The sequence below is a fragment of the Euprymna scolopes genome, chromosome 5 (genome assembly GCF_053919585.1).
Source record: "Euprymna scolopes isolate OS-2025 chromosome 5, ASM5391958v1, whole genome shotgun sequence".
NCBI classification, from domain to species: Eukaryota; Metazoa; Mollusca; class Cephalopoda; order Sepiida; family Sepiolidae; genus Euprymna; species Euprymna scolopes.
Window position 1 is genome coordinate 171,270,440 of NC_136486.1, and position 26,855 is coordinate 171,297,294.

The 26,855-nt window shown below is 33.8% G+C and overlaps 1 protein-coding gene across 1 annotated transcript in view; it reads right to left on the reverse strand.

The window, feature by feature from the left end:
* LOC145277039 (uncharacterized) overlaps positions 1-26,855 on the reverse strand; it is a 655,864-nt gene that overhangs the window by 297,792 nt on the left and 331,217 nt on the right. The window contains exon 3 of the mRNA XM_080128672.1: positions 1,898-1,940. The gene's annotated coding sequence lies outside the window, so the exon portion shown is untranslated. The remainder of the gene's footprint in view (positions 1-1,897; positions 1,941-26,855) is intronic.

The following is a 26,855-nucleotide window of genomic DNA, read 5'->3' on the forward strand; positions in this document are numbered from 1 at the left end:
TTGCATGTGCAATGATTTATATCTCTACGGGTTATATTGCATATTACAGCTCTGAAGTAATTGTAGTTTCTGTTTTACAGTTGTTTGAACTGAGTCAGGTGTGAGATGGAGACTGTTGAATGTCGAGCAGTGATTCGATTTTTGTATTTCAAATGACGCACACCACATGAGCCTTCTGGTCAAATGAAAAAAAATTTAGGTGATAATGCCACATCATATGACCTTGTAAAATACGGGCATCCTGAATTCAAACATTGTCGGAAGTTTGTGGAAACAGCTCTCAGACCTGATCGCCCCCTTCTGCCATTGATGAGGCATCTGCCCGTCAAGTTGAAGATTCCATTTTGGAAGATCGACATATTACTATTCTCCAAATAGCCCAAGATGTCAATATTAGTACAGGGTCGTTGAAAACTATCATTTATGACCATTTGCATATGCATAAGAAGTGTGCCAGATGGATTCCCAGATTGCTCACACCATTTCAGAAACGAGAACGCGTCGAGTTCTCGTGGATGAATTTGAAGATGTGCCAAGAAGATGAGTCAAAGTTTTTCAAAAGACTGATTACACAGGATGAAACCTGAGTCCATCACTATGATCCAGAGACCAAAGCACAGTCAATGCATTGGAAACAGTTGGACTCACCACCTCCAAAGAAGGCAAGGGTATGCCCCTCCGCTGGCAAGGTCATGCTCACAGTCTTCTGGGACAAGGACGGAGTAGTTATGATAGATTTTCTGGCAAAGAGTTCCATAATTACAGGAGCCTATTATGCTTCACTTTTGAGGAAATACAGGGAAACCATCAAAATAAAGATGCGGGACAAGATCAGCAAAAGTGCCCTCCTCCTGCAGGACAACGCTCCGGTCCACAACTCGCATGTCGCCAGATCAGAAGCACGGGCGTGTGGTTATGAAATCCTTCCCTATCCTCCCTACTCTCCTGACCTTGCACCCTCTGGCTTTCCCCTCTTCCCATTAGATTGCAATCGTCGCCTTCCTATTATGTAAGCCCGACTAATTCATATAGAATCCAACGATCAATCAGACTAAATATAATGGAACTTTCACGCATAATTGCTTTTTACAATGATAAACAGTGTTAATACACTTTTTTCGATAAATTCACAAAACGTATTTTTTTTATTCCACACTCACCTGGAGACGACTCACAAAAACAAAAAACAAACAGAAATAATCGCTAGTGTTTAATGTAACACAAAAAAATGAAATAAAAACAAACAGGAATAATCGCTAGTGTTAAATGTAACACAAAAACCCCAAAAAACAAACAGGAATAATCACTAGTGTTAAATGTAACACAAACAAACCCCCCAAAAACAAACAGGAATAATCGCTAGTGTTAAATGTAACACAAACTAAACCCCCAAAAACAAACAGGAATAATCGCTAGTGTTAAATGTAAAACAAAAAAAAAAAACGCAGCCGAAATATACTTCCGTTATTTAACACTGAAGATTTTACTGAAATCGAAATATTTGTTTCAAGCCGTCAATTAATTTCTCGCTCACTAATTTAGATTGGCTATCGTTCACCCGCGCCACACTTACTAAGTGTAAGATTGATAAGTAACTAACGCTAAATATAAACTTTTCTCGCACGGAATTAATTCCAGTGCTTCGTTTAATTCCCTCTCCATTTTCCTTAAGCCTTAATAATTCTAGAATTTAATTATTTATTTTACCATCACGCGCGAATCTGGTGTAACTCCGCGAAGGCGTATATCCTTCACGGTATTTGTTAACAGCGAAACTGGCATGGAATTTAGTCAACAGTATACATATAATTCTAAATTTATGTGCCCTATAAGGTTTCATGTTCAGCAAAGACCATTTTCATTAGGCATATATATGTATATAGATGTATTTACTTACCGCAAACTGAGTTCATCTATTGGTGTATTATTCGATCACAAATCTGCAAATAATAAAAAAAATCAATATCATATATATATATATATATATATATATATATATATATATATATATATATATATATATAACCAAAGCAGGCAAAGCAGCATAAGATCACGTTTGTTATCAATATGACACTAAAAAGAACATTTCGATCAGTTCGTGGTAATCTTTTACTTCTTGCTTAGGTACATATGTATTTTTGACAGTTAATATTGCGTTCAAACAAAAGTATGTTTCGTTTATGTAAACCAACTGTGGTACCGATATTTTCATTAATCAATAATTTTAACAATTTTAAATTCCAAAGGGTAGTTAGTACGTGTAAGTAATATTATAATATTTTATTATTGTATATTTGAACGGGTTTAATCAATAAATATTAAAATAAAAACACAATCTCAGTATCCAGTTTTAGTACATTTGTTTATTTTTGAATTATGAAGTAAATCATTTCTCTTCATTCATAAGAACCATACGACGAAATCAGGTGTGAGGTTTCTGTTAGGTGTAATGGAAATAAGTACATGCTTTGCAGACATTATTTTAACAGGGATAGTTGACATTTTCCAAACATAGGTCAAAACAAGTTGGCAAGATACAAGCTACAAAGGCATTTCCATAAAAATGCGACATCTCGGACTGAGTGTTCCCTCATTTTAAAATAATATCAAATATGACGTACTTTAGGAACGCTGTTAATTCAGGTGCAATGAAAAATAAGGGGTTGGTTACTATTGCATTCATTACCAACTTTTACATTCCATTCCGTATGAATAAAGTGTTTCTTCTAGTTTATCGTATAACTGTGCTTTGGGTATTCGTTATTGATTATATATATATATATATATATATATATATATATATATATATATATATATATATATATATATATATATGTATATATATATATGTATATATAAGATTTAAAAATTACTTTTCTATAACCTTGTAAGAATCAACATTTGGACTAGCTACCAAAAGTATAGTTAGCCACTCGGAAAATTATTTCGCTATTTTTATGTCCTAGCTAAGAAGGCTTTATTTCAAATTTTATGGAATAAGGAAGTATTTATCGTTATTTAGTATCGTGCGTTCAAACAATAAATAGTGTAAATTTTAATTTGAAAGATGCAACGTTTCCTTTCTCTCTCTCTCTCTCTCTCTCTTTCTCTCAACGCACACACACATGTATATATATATATATATATATATATATATATATATATAAATTCGAATCTCGCTAGACATCCACTCTGATTAGTCGTAGACAATGAAACACGTGTCAGTGGATAATTACATTTTAAAAATAATATATATATATAAATATATATATATATATGATTATATCCACAGCCGCAATATGTACATAGTTAGTAATTTATAAATTACTAACTAGCTCTGCCTACGTATTGAGCACTTTGAAGTAAATACTTAAAGTTTACGCATAAATCTATACTTTCGTATATTAAATTTATGTGAATAAATGCAGTAGTTATATATATATATATATGCATATATATAGTGCGTATGAAACGCAGAAATATATATATATATATACTGAGTACAGTTACAATCGAGGAACAATTTTTTAAAATTTAATGTAACGTGTAAGACTATTTATAAGGATCCACACACTGAATCTCTACTTGTTTTTTATCAGTTTCAAAATGCAGCACGTTTTGGTGAAGACATGTTTGTCTTTAATATATTTATTTCACTAGATAAATATTATTACGGTTTTCCAGCCTATATATTTAAACAATAATTACATAATAATCTATTTTACATAACAGCTTTATCTAAGAATGGATATTTTCAGGTTGAAATTAGGTACCAGTTTTCAAGTATTCTGGCGAAAGATCTGACTCATTAAATTATCGCCCAATTAGCGTTCTTTCGCGTTTTCCAAAATATTCGAGTCCATAATTAACCAAGCTCTAGTCCGTTACATTACAGCTGCTTAACTTCTGACCAAGCAACATATGGATTAAGGCAAGCCGTTCTACAGCAGATATCCTAATTGTAATATGTGAACATATATACCATACACTGGACAGAAAGAAGACGGGGAGCGGCAGCTCTAGATATATCTAAATTTTTGACTGGTTTCCCCGATGGTCTTCTCAGGAAAATTAGGCCATATGGTATAAGGGGACGAATACTTAACATAATTAAATCCTTCTTCAGTAACAGAAGAATCCAGTTTTCATCAACGGTCGTACATCGTAAAAACATTATATAGATGGTGGTATAGCTCGGGGGTTGATCCTTGCACTTTTATTTATTTTAATATTAATAATCATAAATTACATCCCTGATAAATTTGTCTCTGAGATACGTATATATGCTGATGACACTACGCTTTATAATAGACACGAGGGAAAAATAATTAAACACGCGCCTAAAGAAATGGCAGAAATATCTGTCCTGGATGGGAACATAAATGACTGGTCACATTTAATGCTGCTATGGCTAAGTTTTTGTCATTCAATCATTACAAGAAACCTTCTAAACCGCCAAGAGTTATGGCTAATAACCTGACAGTATTTCAAAGTCCTCGCCTTAGACTTCACAGGGAACATTAGTTTGTGCAAATACTTTGAAAGTATGGCTAACGCTGCTATGAGATATTTGGGCTCTCTCTACAGTGCTAGAAAGCTACTTAATCTCTTTCCCATTGACGAAATGTTGCATCCCCCTGTCTGTTCTACATGTACTTTAATTCTAAATTCTCAAAGGAATTGCAAGCACATGTACGCCCTTTACTTAAATACCACCGACAAACCCGAAAATCATCAAAATTCCACCCCTACACGGTAGAGATCTCTAGATGTTCGAAAGGCTTATACTCCAATAGATTTTTCCCATAGCTGCTGGATTTTGGAACTCCTCTCCGAGATACTGCTTTTCCAACTGTACTGATATGCAGAAGTTCAAGTGTAATGTGAACAGATATTTTGCTGCTAGGCACCCTATATAATATCCCTGCAACTTATGCCCCCGATAGTAGACTCCTACATAAAAGTTATATTGTGCCTAATTTGAGGAAGAAAATTGAATATATAAAAAAATATAAATTCATTCAATAGATAGGCACTGAATATTCCGCAGCGATAAACATTTTCGCTTGTAAAACCTGTTAAGATGAATTGGTCAAACTATATCAAGGGGGTGTGTAATTTTAATTTTATATCCAATTATAGTGTTCTAAAAATACAAATTAGGCATCATTAACAGTTAATGGAACTGTCATTATTCAAACGGATCAGTACACATTTATAAGACGTTCATGTTTTTCCTATTTTTAAAGATGCAATGCAATTCTATTTTAGCATGCATAAATCGATGTAATTTATTTATGGAATATATTCAGGATCGAATGTATAAACAATGCTGCCTTTTTTAATTCTTTCAAAAATTATTCCTTGTTATTCAAGAACATAGATTGGTGAAAAGACGGCTAGTATCGAATATCATAAAAAATCCTGTATAAACAAGTGGTGGTCTTAGAAGTTATAGATTAAAGAAAAAACGTGAACATTGTTTTAATGAAGACTCAATAAATCGATATGAGATGTTGTACTTAATATTTACATATCATATACATTAGAGTTTCGAAGATGTTTCTCTGTCATATTGAATTATTATGTTTCGCACAAACTATATTAAAATATTGTAATTTTAAAAATGAAAAACATCTGCAAGTTTTTGTATGTTTTCATATTCTAAATACTACCGTATTTATTAAAAGTAATAATTGGCAAAGCTACTTAATAGCATGAAATCTCCAATTTTGCTGTTATATATTTCAATATCTAAAAATAACCTTGGTCAAAATTATGAAGAACCTATGAAAACTTGAAATTATGATTCGAGCGTATATATTTAAAGGTTAAGAATATTGGAGTAAACTTTAATAGAGCTATTATAACAACAATCAATATTTCACAAACCTTTTTCTTGCCTTTATAACAGCTTTTATTCGTATTTGTTTGCATCATGGTGTAGTGTCTATTTCTTGCCGCTTTTTATGAAGTTGAGCTTCTAATTCTTTTTTTTTAAGTATAGTTGTAGATTATCACACTTTTTCCCTAGATAGCGCCACACCGTTCCAATGAGATTAATGTTTGAGGTGGCCACTTTATCTCTTTTCTATGCAGCTCGAATTATTACGCTTTTTTCTCCAAATTTGACAGTTAAAACTACACAATCAGAAGGAAATGCATCTTCTTTCTTACAACGGACACAAACCGCTCCAGCGATGCCAAAACTTTGACGAAAAAGTAAAATGTGCTACACCTTTGAAATAGATGTTATAGATGTGTAATTACGTAAAATTAGCAATAGTTATTTTCAAAAGTTTAGGCAATAGATAATGTTAACTCAAAGTTACTTTCGCCGGACTCAAGAATTTTGGCCAAATATGAAGTAAAAATAATAAACAGAGACCCACTGGAAAGTGAGAAAACTTAAAGAAACAGCTCACATGCTCGAACATAACAAGCTACTGAGCAAACCAAGCATAGAGCTGAATGCAATTTGGACACCTCTGATAGAGAGAGAAAACATTGAATAGCAACATAGGTTTAACATTAACAAAAACCAACTAAGAATTGTCCTAGTGACATATGGCCGAGTGGTCCTAGATACTGTATCAAAGTTTACAGTTACCCAAAGATGATGAGTTCAATCCTGAACGAAGGCAGTGAAAAAGTAATATTCAAAACAGAACATCAGCAACTATGTCCCAAAGCCTAGCTGTAGTCCGAACATGGTACCCTCGTAATAATAATAAAGGATTGGGTTCGAAACTCCTAACAAACGCTTCCCCAGTTCGATACAAAACACCTGACGAAGGCCGACAATAACAACCAAGATGAGGAAGTCAGTCCGACAATCTCAATCAATGAAAACACCTCATCTCAAAAATACAGACAATTACAATCTTCAGATGTCTAATTTTAATGTTTTTACTTTAATTGCTATCTTTTTTCTTGGTATGTATAGATTTTCCGTTGCTTTGACTCCTTTTAATCCTGTTTCTAATAAGATTATTTTTCCTGTTCGAGCTGATGTGTTTTGTTTACATCTTCCATAAGTTTCGCAGCAATCTCTGAAGATTTTTCTCCTATCTGCAAGGGATGCTGGTTTCAAAGATCTCACTTGCCTGAGAGTAGTAGATTTCCTACGGCCTTGTCTTTTTCTGTTCTTTGAAAGACTGTGTTTCCTTGTACCTTGAAACCGTCGTTTGAACTCCATTCTATGAGCACCTAATCATCGTAGCAATTTCTACTTGAGAATATGTTACACCATATAAAGCAACAAGTTATGAGCTTTTAATCCCTGAACGCTGGTCTTTTGGAGGCATATCTAATTATATATACTATTATAGCACTGGTAGAAATCAAATATTACCTTCAAATATGAAAGCACTTTAAGTATGACAGTGAATCATTTTAAGTATAAGAATTAATTTATTATAAAACTCAGCAAAATAAAACGTTAATGAGAATTTAAGCAAATAAATACTACAGTCCACTGTTAAATATTTTACATTTGATTTAACCGTAACAAATTTTTAACTTTAAAATGCGTAAGTTTAAACTATTATCTAAGGTTTTATCGGTGCTCCATAATTTTGGCAATAGATGTACAAAAAATCTATTTATGCTGGATTCGAATACGTAAACTTATGATTCCACCATTTATCTGTTATTTATTATATAATTATTTAAATAAAACGTATATAACATATACAAAGTAATAAAACATTTACACATCTTTTTTACATAACAAAAAATAATTTAAGACATAATTTTAAAACACCAAGATGCACTACTGAACTGTCTTGCAGCATCTTGTTTTTACTCTATACAACGCATCGAATATGGCAGGTAAATCAACTGCGACAGAGCAAGATATTTTCAAATCCTTTGCGAGAGACAAGTTTTAATGCCGTTTTAGATTAATTAACTCGAACATTATTACTGGGACATTATTGAGTTTATTTGCATCATTCCTTTCTCTGAAAAATATCTGTTAGGTATCGATAAACGCCATTACATTAACGAGGTTATGTTGCACGGGTTGATAGTGCATTATATTATTTGTAGGCTTCTATTAACGAACTTCATTTTTTTGTTGACAAAACTGATTATTGTGGACATGAGAGGTAACAGGAATATCTACACATCCTCATGAAACTAGCCAAGTTATTACTAAAATAGAATAATAAATTGATGCTCACCTTTACTAATTCAAAACAAAAAGCCCTTCCACATCCTCAATAATCAGGAATATTTCCAACCCTTGATTGTCATAGGGGCTGCTTTCTGTCTAGCGTTACACCACATGATCATTTCACAGGCAATTGGGATAGTCATATATAGATACATACTGTAAATGTATTGTAATATTTATTGCTACCACAAGTATGATTTTTGTTTTTCAATAATGATAGAGATGGCAAATGTTTGCAACGTCTCGCCACAGCATTAACAAGAAACATGAAATAGAGCAAATACATTATGTATATTCCAAGTATGCTGCTAAGAAGGTGACCGCTCTCATTAGAAAGAATACTATCTCTTACAAAACAATACTTCGTCGTTGCATGTAGGAAGGTAACTAAGCAAAGGCATCTATTAAGTGGCTTTCACTGTTAAACATAGTTAAAAAAGAATTTCAAATCTAATAGATAATGCATTGTAGTCAAGCTCGCGATTCTGCCTTTCCTAGCAATACCACCTCACTGTTCCTCTTCTAAAGTGCTTTCAATGACTCATAAAACTTGTAACCGCTCCAAATTCACATTTCTGATAAACTTAATAAGCAATGACACAGAACTCGTCAATGTAGACGCTCTTAGATGCTAGAAAGTATTTAACTGTTACAGTTTTTTCCTTCTGGAAATTTCCAAAATTCATCTGTTTCATGCTTCCCTGGCTTCTAAATTTTAAATTTAATTTTAACAGGCATCCCACCGTTGGACACGGTCTTAATGTGTAGAAAATTAAGCTCCAAGAATCAATATGCTTTCTTTATGTGAAAATTTTTTTAAAATATCTAAATATATTTAAGCACCTATGAGTTGTTAAATATATGTAAAGAATACGAGCGGTTTATTGATATAAATGATAGGAAAATTTCTGCAATATTCTGTAATCAGATAATTATACATATTCAAGCAACATATATTACACATTTAATATATTCTCATAATTGTTGGATTTAATTTGTTTTGTCTTTAAAGGGGGCTAATCACTTATAAAAGGCCGGAGAACATTCAAGCATAAGTATTAATAATTGTAATGCGGCAAGTGCAGTGAAAGATCTTCCTTTAATTAGTCAGATGGAACTATTTAAAGAGACTTCATATGTTTTTCTGTGCATATTATTTCAAACCATCTACATAAAATTGGCATCACATGTTTAGGCGCCAAATTCGTGCGTTAAAAATTAACGTAGCTCTATACACTGAACGCGCAGATACATGCAAATGCTAAAGTTTTTCTACGTATGAATACATGCTAAATTTAACACATACAATTTTGTTGTATAATATTCAAGAATTGAAACTTAAAAATGAATGCAAGTTGTTTGTGTAGATTAATAACTACCTATACCTGACGCAAGTACTATATATTAAATTGTATCATATAGCAACACAAACACACATACACACATAAGCACGCACACCCACACACGCAAACACACATACAAACACACACACACAGAACATAACACACACACACGCACACACACGCACACACACGCACAAACAAAAACACACGCACACAGGTCTACACACGCAGACATAAACATACAAAAAAGCACACACGCGCTCAGACACACGAACACAAGTAACAAAAACAGGCACGCACAAACAATGCACATAAAAATACACAAAAAAACAGACGCACAAATGCACCCAAAACGCACATGCAAACACACGGACGCACACACTCACACACAGAGACACACACGAACACACGGACGTACATACGGACACACAAGCATAGACACCCGCACACGTGCTCACACAAGCACATAAGCATACATTATTAAAGTAGTCAGGAATAGAAAGTTTAAAGGCTTTAAACTACACGTAAGGAAATTCTGAAGTATATAAACTGTCAATATCTGGTTATGAATAAGTGTGAGAATAATGCAATGTAGTTCACTGTTTAAGGTATTGCCTTAATCTGTTCTATTTTTACTTAGTATATAAACAAATAGTTTTATTCAATCGTACGTTAGTATTTAATAAGAATATGTAAGATCTATCTAAGCACAAACACTTTATCAAGGTAGTGTAGTTGTATTGGAACAATTATTTAGCATATGAAAAATAACTATATTCAATTTTACTTGAAAAAGAAAGATTTATCTAGCTTAAAATAAGTGAAATAATAGCTCATTAGAATGTGCTGATATGCCACAAACAGTATTTTATAACAAGTAAAATCAATGTAACCACAGAGGATTTAGCATGTTAGCGTAACTGCACAAGAATAATTAATAAATTGTAGGCGTATGAACATGTGTCGATGCGTCGCAGTTTGGTTTCATTTTTGTAATTCATTTAAAAAACTTACGTCTTGTCGATATTGACGCCATATTTGTACATTTCTGGAATTTTTGTTTATGTTATAATATTTAGAGTCTGGAATAAACGAATTGTAACCTCTCAGCCAATGAGATTTAGCGGAATGTGAGAAGCGAGTAGTTATTTTTTAATTGGAAGATAGAAAGATCATGGTATGTGTATGAGTATATGAACCAGTTAATAAAGGTTAAACCACTATTTTTTTGAACGTGCAGAAATCCTCCTGGTGATGAGTGGGAGGGGTAGGAGGACTTTTTATTTTGGAGGAGAATTAGGAAATACTTTCTTTAAAAACGGTTGCGATTGTAAAGGTGGTACTCCTGTGATGTAGTGTAGAATTTATTATAACGGCTAAATGCGTTTTAAAAGGGGTATCCCACGTTACTTAAAACAGTGACTAATATGTTCTTGCAAATATAAAATATTTTGGTCCACAGGTAAATTTCTGCAATCAAAACATAGAGATTCATTTAATTATTCGCGTGTTGCTTTAATTATGTGTTTTCTTCGTCAGTTTACTGAAGATTATGTTTTTCTTCTATCTGTTATAATTTTGTATATTTTGTTTGATTACTTTTTGTTTCCCTCAATGGTGTTTCCAATGATTTTTAATATTGAAAAAAAATACACGTTTTCTTGTGTTTCAATGATAGTTTATTAATAGTTATACCTCAAATATTGCTTTGATTCGTACTTTACCAGACGATATTTAAATTATTTTACGCTATCTCACATTTATTTATTCATCGTTTCTTTTTCCCAGACAATTGCAACTATTTAGAATCTATTTTGAAGCTGATTTTCTGAATTTGTAAGAAAATATTTATTGATTTCATTCAATCTAGTTTTCAGATGAATATTTTCTTTTTAATTTAACAATTACACTTGAACTTTCCCCCCACAGTTCTTTAGAGTATATTTTAAAGCTATTTTTCTGGATTTTAAAGTAAATATTTATCAACACACAACGGATAAACGTTGAGTGGCTGTTGAAAGGTTTTTCCTCAGGATAAAGTCTTTACCAGACACTGCATTCTCTGTATAGGTATATGAAAACTCATTGCCACGGTGATTTTATCCCAGAGTGTCTGTTCACAGTTTATATTAACAATGGTGTGTGCATCAATTATCTGAAAACATAAATATTTTTAATAATGAAGAGTAGAAAATACGTTTCAAGAGTATTTAACGTACATTATGCCCCCTTCTGAAGTCAGTTTAAATTTTAAAACATAAATTGTCCCTGAGTATGTGTCTGACATAAACCACACCTGATAACCGAAAAAGGTAAACGCCCCACTTACAGTTGAATAATATAGTGGATTTAGATATCATAAAAATCAAAACTCGAGGGTGGCTCTGAAAAGGGGGATGTTTTTACATTTGATACATATACATGACTGATCTAAATTTTGATTCTAAAATTATCAATTTTTCATCAAGTAATTCAGGGAGCTCAGTGGATAAAGCAAAATGTAAATCATTTGGGGGAAGAAATGTCAAATGGTTAAGACATATTCTTTTGATTAATCTTGGTGGTATATAGTGTATCTTACTTAAGCCTCGAAAAACAAGTTGAGGAAACGATCTCGCACGGAGTGAAGTCTCCTGTTTGGATGCATAAATATCATTCGATCAATTTATGTGTGACATTAATAAGAAAATCAGTAAAGTTTTCTCATCCAAAACATATGCTGTTCAATGTGTAACCATACGCCACAACATAAACTCTTATTCTATCTTAATTGTCGATTCTTTCTTATAAACATTGGATTTGCTACCGTATAATTAATAAAACAGGTGTGTATTAATATTATACATAGAAACCTTAAAATTCTATTTTATATTATTTTCAGACTATTATTATTTTCCAGTGGTAAGCCACGTGAAATCCCGGAAGAGAATACGAGTCGACAAGCACAAAGACTCCCGGAGAGAATACGAGTTGACATGCACAAAAAATAACATTCAAGAGAATACTGTTAGATTCCCTCGATTGCCGAAAATCAAAGTCGAGGTGTTTGCCATATAAATGAGATCTCTTACGCAGAGATGTACAAGATAGAAAGTCTTGACGAACCTACAGAAAAATATCCTGATTACATTTGAAGATTGAAGACGCATTTCATATAAAGTGAGTTATTGCTTCTTGCCATCATCACTATCCTTAAAGTATATGTCATGATTTACGATATAAAAACGAAAGTTAAATTTATGTTTTTTTAACAAACCCAAAGCAATGTATTAATATAACATTGCATAGCTAGCGATTAGGTGTGATAATTTTAAAATGGAAAAAAGGTCCAGCAAGAGAATATGAATAAAAATTTCACGAAACACATGAACTAGTGTGTGAAATGTTGCTTAACTTGGGGATTATATTGCATCTGTAAAGGAAACAACTTCAGTCCTTTCAGAAACAAGTCACACTTGGACTATCAATTATTCATTTGAAAACACAGATCCACATTCTGTGATTCTTAGTAGAAAAAAGGTGCTTACGTACTTATATTCCTGTGGTAGTTTTATTAGGTTTTCGAGTTAAAGTGTAATTTTAAGATATAATTTTTCATTAAGTTGTTCGAAAATGTTATCAATTTTATAAAATGATTCGATAATAATAGTTTCAAAACACCATCTAGTCCATACTTTTAGAATGCTTCTCTAAATAATAATCATATTATTTCAGCACAGTAACATAATTGCATAAAAACCGAAAAAAGGATGTCTCTGATTATAGAACTATTATCCGGAAAGTATATTTATTAGTCATAATCTAAATTGCATTAAAAAATTACTCTGTACTAAGCTTTAAGGCAGTGCCTCAACATGGACATTGAAAAACATCTACTAAGACAAATAATCAATACCAACTCCAAACCTAAACGAGAATGAACATCAGCCATTGCGCAAAAAGGGATAATCGTCCTCATAGCACTCGCTATAAATAGGATGTCATCAGGTAAAACTAATAAAAACTAGAAACCAATCTAATAATTAAATAGTAGCAGCAAAACAAAAACTACCAAGAGTGGGGTTTAAAAGGTAGTAAATCGATGTATTGGAAGATGTAAGAATTGTACTGAGAATACTGAACAATGATATCGCTTTGATTGAAATCGTTGAGTAATTTTGATGGTTAACCTCCTACAATACATATTATGCATGAATACATAGCCGTCACATATCCCTTTACAGGAAGACCCAATAGTTGATTATCGTATCATAATTTTTTTCATCTTTTTACATAAAAATATAGACACGTATAAGGTGTGTCCCCTTATCGCATCTATTCTATACTAATGCAAAAAGGCCCATTAAAGCTACTTGCGATTTTCTACGGACACGACAAAACATGTCTTGGGCATCATTCTTCACATATAGCTAGACAATTGCATCTTTACAAGTAGTATTGAAAAATAGTTTTTAAAATACTGCCCTGCTCAATTATACCCTATTAATCATCAGATTTGACAAGGTACAAATGGATTCAATCTACCCGCTTGTTTAACTTGAATCAACTCTTTTTGATCAACGCAATGTTGGGATTATGTGCTTCTTTTAAAATAATTCAAAGAATGTACGCCCAGAAACATATCCGTTAGTACTCCTATAAATAGCAGGATTTTACTTCAGAAGCATTGGGGTCGCCAGTAAAAGAATACATTTCTATTACTAAATTTTCTTTCCCTCGAAGTATTAGAATGATAAATCCCCATCATGTTTTCCATGTCCCTGTTCATGCGTATGTATATGAATCTACATATATGCATATAAATATATATATATATATGGATATATATATATATATATCTATATATATATATGTATATATATATGCATGTATATATATATATATATATATATATATATATTCCCCCACTAACCAACAATCACAAGGTTCTTTCCTCAGCATCCGAGAAGGCTACCATGCTTGCCAGTCGGTTTGCCTCAAACTCCACGCTGGACCCTGTAAACCACCCCTACCTCAATTTCCTATGCGGACAGATGCCACGCTTGACGATCTAATAATCACCCCTGCTCAGGTGCATGCTATCATAAAAAACCTTGACACTTCAAAAGCATGTGGACCCGACCTCATCCCAGCTGTGCTATTAAAAAAGTGCTCAGCCGAAGTAGATCCAGTTCTCTCCAAACTCTACCACAAATGCCTTAATGAATCTTGCTGTTGGAACACTTCTTCTGTGGTACCAGTATTCAAGAATTCTGACGAAAGAACTGACCCATTAAATTATCGCTCTATTAGCCTCCTCCCACTTTTTTCCAAAATATTTGAGACCTAAATTAACCATGCTCTAGTCCAGCACCTTACAGATACTAAACATCTGACCGACCAACAATATGGATTTAGACAAGCCCGTTCCGCGGCAGACATCGTCACTGTAATCTCTGAACGCATATACCATTCACTGGACAAAGCGGGAGAGGGCAGAGCGGTAGCTCTAGATATATCCAAGGCTTTTGACAGGGTGTGGCATGAGGGTCTCCTCAGGAAGATTAGATCATACGGTATCACTGGTAGAATACTTAAAATAATTAAATCCTTCTTAGATAAGAGAAAACTTCAGGTTGTCCTCGACGCTCGTACATCTAATCAATATGATATAAATGCGGGAGTGCCTCAGGGGTCTATCCTTGGACCTATATTGTTCATGATATTCATAAATGACCTCCCCGACAAAATTGCCTCTGAGATGAGTATATATGCTGATGGCACCACACTCTATAGCAGGCACGACAGGAAAACAAATGAACATATATCTAAAGTAATGGCAGAAACACTAGAGGATGGCCTCCAATCAGTAGTGGAATGGGGACACAAATCGATGGTCACGTTCAATGCCGCCAAGACAAAACTGGTTTCATTCAATAATTACAAGAAACCTTCTCTACCACCTATAGCAATGGCCAACGACTCTTTATCCGAGAGTACGTCTCTCAAGCTCCTTGGCCTAACGTTCACAGGAAACATGAGCTGGAACAATTACATCGAGAGCATTGCCAGGGCCGCTGCGAGGAAGGTGGGCTCTCTCTACCGTGCTAGAAAACTTCTAACACCCGAAAGTATCCTGTACCTCTACAAGGCCATTATTTGCCCATGTATGGAGTATTGCTTTCATATTTGGGCTGGTGCATCGGCTACTAGTCTCTCGCTCCTTGACAGGGTTCAAAAGAGAGTCGCAAATCTGATAGGCCCTAAACTGGCATCTAAGCTTCAGCCTCTGTCCCATCGTCGCAACGTTGCATCCCTCTGCCTGTTCTACAAGTATTATAATGGTGAATGCTCTGATGAACTGCAAGAACTTGTGCCCACACGACGTAAACACCCTCGACAGACCCGACAAGCTGCAAAATCCCACACCAACACTGTAGAGATCCCTAGATGTAAAAGATCTTTCTACCTCAGTAGTTTCTTCCCCAGAACTGCTAGACTTTGGAATTCCATTCCTGGTCACTGCTTCCCCAACTGTACTTACATGCATAAGTCCAAGTGCAACGTGAACCAACATCTCGCTACCCAAATCCCTACATAGTACCCCAGTAGCTGTTTCCCCCGATAGTAGCCCCCTACACCAAAGTGGCAATGTGCCTTGTTTGGGGTGAAAATGTAATAATAAAAATATATAACACATACATACATATATATATATATACATATATATATATATATATGTATATATATATATATATATATATATATATATATATAAATATATATATATATATATCAGAGGACAGAACATTTTGCTTCCCGCCGCTTTTGTCAATTTGGTCACGAATTCACATTATTCACTCATATAAAGCTAAGTAACAATGTGCTCTGTTCGGGTGAGTACGAGTTCAACAAAAATGTTATTATTATTATATATTGCTTGCTCTTATGAATTTAATATTTCAGTTAGTTTAACCGTTGCGTTTTTCCTGTTTGTGATTAGTTATCTTTGTTGAAGAACAGCATTGAGTTTCCAACTACGTACAGAGAAAGTGTGCCTTTGGTTTTTATCCTGCAGAATAAAAAAAATATTGTTTTATTATTATTACAACCCTAATTAAAACCATTTAAAAATGTTCTGTCTGTTTCGATATCGGTTTTTTTTCTCATGTTAACTTATATACTTAAAACATAATGTACGATTTCATTTTCACTGTATAATTACTTTTAATAGTAATTATACAGTTATATTTATGTCTAAAGAAATGTCTGAGGATCAAAATTTTATATCTCGCCATTTATATAGGCATATATGAACTTAGATAATAATAATTCTTAATGTTCATAAAATATTCGATTCAAAGTGTGAATAATGGCATCTATGAAACAAGTGGGTAGGTGTATATTAGATGCACCTGCCCACTTGAATTTATAACAATTTATATTAAAATTTCATTCTGTTGTTTGTGTTGACAAAATATTTTTGATAACGAGAACAGAACATATGTTCATAAACTATTTTGTTGATATTACTTTGATCAAATATTTTCACATAAGTTTATCACGCAAGAGTTCATTTCAACTGTACACAAGGTTTATTTTCTATTAATAAGATGTATAATCGAATATCCATAGCACCTGTTCTATGTCTTCTATGAAAAAAATAGGAAATATCTGTATGTAGCTTTCTTTAGAAAGTCATAATTAATTTTGATTTGAGGTAAAAGAACAGGAACAGAGATTTAATAATTTTATTTGATAAATTTCAATATTAAGAGAATATACTTGTATTGAAATAGTAATTTTTTATGTGATAAATATATCATTTAATATCATCATTTCATAGTTAACCATTAATGTAGATTTCGCCCTCCCCCAAACGCGTTGCTTAAAGTGGCCACCTGTAGATTCGGTCACTAATTCACATTAGTCATATAAAGCCAACAGACAGTTGCCTTTTTCTAGATGAGTATAAGTACAAAAATCCGTTTAGTTATTATAGATTTCTTACTTAACTGTTAGGGTTTTTTTTCTGTGGAGAACGGAAATCCAGATAAAATATTTTTACGTGTGATATTATATTACCGTTCCTTGGTGACCGTTCTTCGTTAAAGAATAGAATTCATTTGTATTTACAAACAAAAATGCACCTTTATTTTTTTATCGGAGAAGTAATTATAGTCATCTCATTAGATGCGTAAATATAACGTTTTTTTTATTTTTAAGTAAATGGAATTCTGTCTGTTTTAAGAGTCAGTTTATATTTTTCTCAGAGTAAACCCATATTTTTAACATATCGTACGATTTAATTTCCAACAGATTTAATTTTTAAAAAATATGTATCTTTATTGAAATTTCAACCCATAAAAAGTAGCGTGCTACTTTGATGTAAACGTTTACTAGCTGTAACATATTTTCAGGGATACAATATTGGGAGTTTAGCATCTAGATGTCTCTAAAAAAACTTACATTTCCCGGGGTATCAAATGTTTATATCTTGCATATGAAAATCATGAATTTAAATAATAATCGGTTGTAATGTTCAAAAAATCGTTTAAAATAATTATTTTTGTGCGTGTGATAACACGACTCGCGCGGGTTGTTTTTAACTTCGTTTTAATATTTTTGTGCATTTTCCGAGACGGACGGAAAAACTTCAAATACACTTTCTTTCCGTCCTATTATAGATTTGCTTTTTCAGTAGATCGTGTTTCAATCAATTACTAAACGTATTTGAAGGCTGTTACAAAAGCTCAGTGTGACAAGTTTGTTTAATCTCCTTGTATGCAAATGTATGATATCTGGTCCAGAATCTAACAAAATCCTCACGTTTTTAATTTCTGCCAACACATACGTCTCTACATATTCTCCCATTTTCAGTATTTATTCTAACTTTTGTCTTATTCAGTTACAATCAGGCAAGACTTTGTCATGATGAGTAGTCTCTAACGAATGTAGGGCTCTGAATCGATAATATAGGTTTTGCTGTGATATATTTTAATTTTCTTTAATGTGCTTATGCATTTTTTTAGCGAATAGGATTTTAAATGTTATGTATCTTTTTAACTACGCGTCGCCGCATTCTTCTATGTCTATTGAATTATTTTAATGGTAATTACAAACAAATTTTAATCGTAATAATATTTGCTAACTTTGGATATATTAGGTTATGCAGTTTTTCTTATTCCTTTAAAACTGAACGTGAAATTTCAGTGTCTTTTTATGATCTTAATCCTTGTACGTATATAAGGCATTTGACACCCTCATGACTTAGTTCAGGTAGTTTCAAATCGCTGCAATATTTGTTCACTACTAATGCGAATATATACTACCACTTCTATTAAATAATATTTACTTTAAAAAGAATTTTAAAAGATCTTAAGTGGAGAACTTGATAATTATTGCACTTTATATTTTCACTAGAATAAGTACCAGTCGTTGACTGGATTGAAAGAGAGTCTTCAAACCATGGACGCTGATTTATGAAAGTATGAAAGATTATGGAAAGGAAATGTAGGTGTAATGAGCTAGCTTCCAACTTTTATGGTATCAAAGTCAGAGCAAACTCCTCAAAGGAACATAAAGGCGCAGATGCGGTTAAGATTATTGGCACAAACATAGAAACACTAATCAGGGCTCCCTAATATAAGTGACGCGTATGAAGTCCTACCCCCATTGAGCAGAGTGAGTGATGTATCACGTAAAAAACGCCACACTTGCCATGGTATGGTTATCATGGCATGTTCGGTAACCCTACATCAAACAGTTCAACTGCTTCTATTTGTAAGTGAAAATATTGGAACCCCCACCCTGTTAATGAAATTTAGTAGTATAACCCATCGATACCTCAGGATATTCTGCCATATTTTGTAACTCTACAGGTGCAAATCAAACGAAGTGAGCGTGCACATTGTTTACAGTTATAAGTGACCCCCTTTTATGAGATGTGCATGAGTGATGTAATCAGTCAATATGCATTTCTACTAATAATGGGTTATCCTGAAAACGTTTGTATCTCTACGTAGAACGTGGATGCTCATAATGTTTCCCCTGGGACTCCGCCATCGTTCGTTAGCCTGACTTTATCGTACCTGTTGTTGCTTTTTGATACCATTTTAATAATATTATGTCGTCAGTTTAGTTTAATAGTAAACCATATAGGAGCCTATCGTGTACAGACACACACATCCACATATGTTGATCTTCATAATATGCATACCTACATTAATCACATAAAATAAAGTATATATGAACAAAGAAATCCGACAAACCCACACCGATACAAAAATTGAAAAAAAAAACAACGTTTTTTATGAAATATAGTACAATAAATGAAATGTATATGTTCAGATATTTGTACACATTCGTATCAGAACTTTGAACAATAATATCCTATATTATTATATCAGGACTAAAATAAATATTTGATTAATTTTATCAACGGTTAACAGAATAATTTGCATGTTTATTTAAGTGTTCAATAGTTCACAATATATTCTATTTAATTCAATAAAAGACCCGTATTTTAATCATTATAATATAATACTGACGATTAACTCTAGTATACATGTTGCAGTCACAAAAACGTAAGGCGAATTTATTTTACGGATTATAACTTTGGAATATCAGAAACACTACGGACACTACGGTACTTCCGATTGGTTGATATTAGACCTTCAGCTGGAAGACAAGCATTGCACTTTGGCGAGAATTTTACATAACAGGCCGTTCCGAACAAGATATTTGGACCAAACTTTAGCTCATTGATTGCTTCTCTTTTTGGAATTAATGATCGTTTTTTTTTTAATTATCTAATCAACAATTGGATTGACGACGAAATGTGATCCCTCTAGAGTTGGAGGGAATTATAAGATTTATAAACAAATATTATGCCAGTTTATGGAAATTGAACAATTCATTAATTATCAGACTGTGTTTTCCTATTTTTTCTTTCAAACAAACATTTCCACAAACAGCATAATTACCCGGCCCGAAAACACTAGGTACATAAGTCCATTTTGATTTAGCAAAACCAAACCAAAATAGATACCATCCAGCAGCTAAGCCCTTGTACCTTATCTCGAATTATTTCTGACAAAGAAGGCGATAACTGTGTTAGTTAATTTCTCACAGCAATTACAAAAGGCTATTCGACCGGCAATGTTTTGCGGATCAATAAGGCTTATTGTTAGAACAACCGTTTCTGTAAACTAGCCACGTCCAAAGTTCACCACAGAATGACCGCCTATATGTAACACGATCAAAGTTTATCATAAGTTAATATTATTAATATAAATTTTGTAAGATTTAGAAGAAAGACAAAATGAACTTGTAATACTTTTTCTTTCTTTTGTCTTTGTACGAATCAATGAAAATGAAAGACTAAAACAATGTTTACATAATTTACGCTTAAAAATAGCGTTCTCATGCAGTCATATGTGTATAAAAATCAAGCAATGATCAGATGTTCATTAGATTTTCGATACTGATCCACTTTTAAATAAAGTAATATATAACATGCAGTTTCCTTAAAATACACTACTGACCAAAAATTTTAGACCACTTCAAAATCTTAAAAAGAAACCTTTGTTCTAAGGATAGATTTTAAACTCTTCCGACTTAAGGTTACTTACACTACAATTTAAAAAGTTATGGAAACAAACAGATACAGTCCAATAATATTATTAGTCATGTGCATTTTTATTAAATTAGGCTTTTTACAAATGATCAAAATTATAAGCAAGGGTATACATTGTTAGATTTATGGTAATTTCAATGTTTCTAGTAAAGTAGAAATTAGAAATCACTGCGTAAATGTGTTACTATGCACAAAGCAAGAAAACTAACCGAAGTTAAGCGCTCTCGAATTCTAGGATTCCTAGTGCAAGGTTTGTCACATCGAGCGATAGCAGATAAGATACATCGCAGTTAGCCTGTTATTTGCAATTGTCTAAAGAACACTGAGTATTATGGAAAAGCAAAGCCCTTGTGGAGGCCCCCACCAAAGTTTTCCTTCATTTAGTAGGAGGATCAGACGGGTTGTTATGAATGGCAAGGGACTTTCCTCTAGTAAAATTCAGGCAGTTACATACACTGCAGTCCAATAACCATCAGACTACACTTACAATAAAAAGGCAAAGTATATAAAAAGCGTAAATATATTCCTAGATTTCTTCCACGCCACAAAGTTGGCCGCTTAAGATGTGGTCAGCAATACCACACCTAGGACGTTGAGAAGCAGAAGAAACTCCTGTTTTCTGACGAGACAAAAATTCAATTTAGATGGTCCTGATGGCTTCCAGATACATTGGCATGACAAAAACATGCCCCTTGAAATTTTTCCACACGTCATAGTGGTGGAGAGTCCATAATGGCATGATGTGTCTTTTCTTACAGAGAGACAATGGCGATCTAATTGGTGCAGGGTCGTCAGACAGCAGCTGATTATGTTAGCATGCTACAAACAGTATCTTTGATGATGAAGGGTCATCGTTTGTGTGAGGACGGTTATTCCAACGGGATAATGCTGCAGTCCACACTGCAAGATGGACCTTGAGCTTTCTACAAAAAAATGGAATCCATCTCTTGGGACATCCTGTATCCTCACCGGACTTGAACCCAATTGAAAATTTTGGGGATGAATGACAAGGGGGAGTTATCGAAATAGTAACCTTAAGTCGGAAGGGTTCAAAATCTACACCAAAAAAGTTTATTTTAAAAGATTTTAAGTGGTCTTAAATTTTGGATGAGTAGTGTATATGAGGAAAAGTATTTTAGTGTCTGTTTTCGTCTTATATATATTTTTACGGAATTTGAACAAAGTATATTCAAATTTATTGGAATTTCTTTTTATTATGTCTTTTTGATATGGTATGACATAAAGGTTTGCTTCACAAGATCACCAGCTTTGGTATAGCTGGAAATATCTTCTACATTATTAAGTCATTTCTCTCCGATAGATTCATAAGAGTAGTAGTTGATGGGCAAACATCAGAAGCTCAAAGTATTAATGCTGGAGTCCCTCAGGAGTCCATTTTGGTCCCAACTCTTTTCCTAATCTACATTAATGAGCTTCCAAATAACATACATACGTCATTTGTAGACATCTATGCTGATGAAATTACCATCTATGGTAGCACATCTAAGCCAGTAAACGACCAATTCTCTCCAATTCTCTGGTCGTGATCACGTTGTACAATGGGTAAAGGAGTGACTGGTTACTTTTAATGAATTTAAAACCAAGCTTCAATCTTTACATCATTAACATTCTGATCCCCATCTGGCATCAATTAAAATGAATGGCTCTCGTCTTCGGGAGGCCTCAAGATTTGACAAGCTTCTGGGCGTAACCTTTACTCCTGATCTTAAATGGAATACGTACAAGGCCGCTGGAAAAATTGTGGGAACCTTCTATTGATCCAGTGGATATCTCACTGCTGACGCAATTCTCAATATATGAGCCAGGTCCGTCCAAGGATGGAATATTGTTGCCGCATTTGGGCAGGAGCTACTGCCTTTATAGGGTTCAAAATAGACTTCGTGGCCTCGTGGGAGATGTCATTTTCTCTTCGCTGCAACCTCTATCTCACAGAAGAGATGTTGCGAGTTTGTCTCTGCTTTATCGTTATTTTCATGGAAAGTGTTCCACTGAGGTTCAATCTATGGTCCCCCCTCGCCAAAATTTCACAATAAACACTAGTCTAGCTGAAAACACTATTAATAATTCCCCCACCCTTTATCTGTGCCTAAACCTAAAAGTAGATTCCATGATCAAAGCTTATTTCTTAGAACTGCACGCCTATGGAATTGTCTCCCGTTTTCCTGCTTTCCAGCTGTCTATAATTTGGTTGTCTTCAAGTCCAACGTGAACAAGTTCCTGATGAGCCGTTACACTTACGTTTACAAATTTACCGAATTTCAATTACTATCGATTAATATTGTCCTTTGAACTACTGTACACTCTTTATCCCTTATCCTTGAGTGGCCTCTCAGGCTTGATATGTGGTGACGCCTATGTAAAGAAATATAAGAGTTCAAATAAATAAACATTATTTTTTTAAGTTTAAATATATGTACTAAACAAAAACTTTACTTAAATTTGCAATGTTAAATATTGATATGCATATTTCATTCGATCTCCAACAGAAACATTAACCAGTTCGACATGATTCACCTGAAGAATGTGGGATGTTATATCGAAGGAACTGTTGGGAAAATGAGTAAATTAAGTACTCGGAAAATTCCAAATAATAACATCACTGTAGCCTTTATTGCACTGTAAAAACCTGCTATTGATAATATTAACTTGATGTTATACAATGGCTGGAATTAAAGGTTAATATCTAAAAGTATAGTTTAATGACTCAATTGTGTCCTTAAACAGAAATAATCATTTAAGACGGGCCCCTGACTTATGGAAGTATAAGTGTTTATTTTATCCGTATGGTAAGCGCCGAATATCTGTACGAATAGGGTAAATTTTGTCAGTAATATTCATGGCATTCATCCTCTGCAACGGCATTAGAAATAAACAATTTCTATTTTGCTATGCAACTGATTAGGTAGAAGTGTTTTTTCTCTACCGTTCAGGCAAACAAATCAAAAACTTATATCTAACATTATTGCATTTTACAAGGATGTAAGTAATGGTATTTTATTTATCATAGTCTTATTCATTATTTATCATACTCTTATTTATTATATTAAACGGAAAATTGATTCATTATATTACATGTTATATTAATTCATTATATTAAACGTTACGTATTATTTATTATATTATACGTTACCCATTTTAATACTATACGTTTTATATGCTACCTTTCACCATTATAATATTATGCGTTATATATTATTGACTAACATGAAGTCCAGCATAACATAATCGCGCAATACGTCAAAATATTACATTTTAATTCATGTATATTTCGTATTTTGTTATTATTTGATCAATTCGCTATATATTATTATGTTGTACATAATATATGTAATAGTTATTGCAAAAAATTTAAAAACATAAATACACGACTAGTGTGTCATCAGTTACAATCGAACCCAAAACATATAGCTTGCTACCCTTATGAGTTCGCATATAACCTAAACCCATGCAGAAATAACGGTGTTCCTTGGCTGGTTTTAAGATATTGCGTAAACTGATCAAATTTTAAAGTAATTCAATTTTCAGAATAATTCATGCCAGCAAGTTATTCAATCGTCTGCCATATAGATTGCGGTTTTATGAGTCTTTCTAAAGCGTCGCTTCCAGCGTGTTTTCTATAGTTCCTCAAAATAAGATTACTTAAGCAGAGTCTCAAAAGACTATCAGGTGAATAGCGGGGATCAGTGAAAGGTTCTTGAGAAAATAGCTTGTTCACAAGAATATCAAGAATAAATCGAACACATACTCTGTCGGTACATCTGTTTGCGCGTTTAAACCTGACAGTAATATTTAATGTGAAAGACCAAGAATCAGCCAATGGACGGGTAAAGAAATTAACCTCATATAAATTTGGTTAAGCTTGGGTGGCTGGTTGTAAATTAATATTTGCAACTAACCGAGGAAAAATTGGCGAATATATCTACGAGAGAAAACCTGATGGGGCGATAATTGCGAAAGTCGGAGCTTTGGTCCGAATTTATGTCTACTGATAATGTGTAGATTCTTATCTAGCTATTTCGAAAGCAAGGTCCAGTAATGTACAGTTAGTATAGTTTGTAGAGTTTGGACTGTTGGAGCTTGTGGAGTTTAGTGTTACATAGTGTTCTTATCTAAGTTATCACTAGGGTTATCATAGAGGGTCACCAAATTAAACGTTTGGTGTATAACATAAAATGGAAGGACCATAATTGTATTTGTTGTGATGGAATGATTATTATTAGAATGAAAGGAGACCATGCGTTTCATAAAAGAATTATGCGTTTCATAAAAGAATTATGCGTTTCATAAAAGAATTATAGCTTCCGTACATTCATATCTGATTTACCTCTGCACTCCATGTTTAAAAAGGATGTGTCCTCTATAGGATCAGAACTAACCGAATGGTTAATTGTAGGCATAGACCAATTCATACCATCTAAAAAATTTCAACAAAAACCTAACAGCCAGCCATGGTTCTCCCCAGAATGTGCTGCTGCTATCGCGCACAGAAATCACTTTTTCCATAGCTACCAACGTAATAGATGCACTGAAACTAAAGCTGCTTTCATGTCTGCCAGCAACCACTGTAAAAGAGTAATCAAAAATGCAAGAGACCAATATGCCCAGTCTGTTAAATCCAAGGTAGCTGATCAGCGACTTGGATCCCACCAGTTTTGGCAAATAACAAATAAAATCCTGAACAGAAGTGTGCGTTCTATACCAACCATTATCAATGGACCAGAGGTCATCTCGTCAGCGTCAGACAAGGCCAAACTATTTGCAAAGAACATTGCAGCTAATTCTACCCTATGCGACGGAGGCCATCAACTCCCCATATTTCCTCCTATAACACAGAACAAGCTAGGTAACATACAAATATCCGTGCAGGAGGTCGCCAAACTAATAAAGAACCTAGATTCCAGTAAAGCAACTGGCCCTGATGGCATCCCAATTATAGTGTTAAAAAAGCTTCAACCAGAACTTGCTCCCATACTTACGAAACTATTTAAGCGCTGCCTTAAGGAGAAGTGCTTTCCGCTCCCTGGTAGAGCTCTTCACCTTGCCCTATATTTAAGAATTCAGGTGATAAGTCATCTCCCTCTCAATACAGACCTATAAGTCTCCTGTGTGTTATGAGTAAGTTGCTGGAATCCATATTAAATAGAGAAATAGCCAACCACCTCAGCAGGAATAACCTTCTTAGTGACACTCCATATGGTTTCCGCTCTTCAAGATCTACCGCAGATGTGCTGACGGTTATATCCCACAGGATTAGTGAATCTCTTGACAGAGGCTTCCTTTCTAGGGCAATTGCTCTTGGCATATCTAAGGCCTTCGACAAGATATGTCATAAAGGTCTACTTCACAAGATTTCCAGCTACGGTATAACGGGAAATGTTTCCTCAATCATTAAATTATTTCTCTCCGATAGGCTCATAAGAGTAGTGGTCGATGGACAAAAATCGGAGGCCTGCAATATAAATGTTGGAGTCCCTCAGGGGTCAATCCTGGGCCCAACTCTCTTCCTGATCTACATCAATGACCTCCCTAAACACATACTTAAATCATTCGTTGACACCTATGCTGATGACACAACCATCTATGGCCACACATCAAAGGCTGTAAATGACAAAGTTCTCTCTTATTCTCTATCCTCTGATCTCGAGCGCGTGGTTCAGTGGGGGAAGATGTGGCTGGTTACCTTTAATGCATCCAA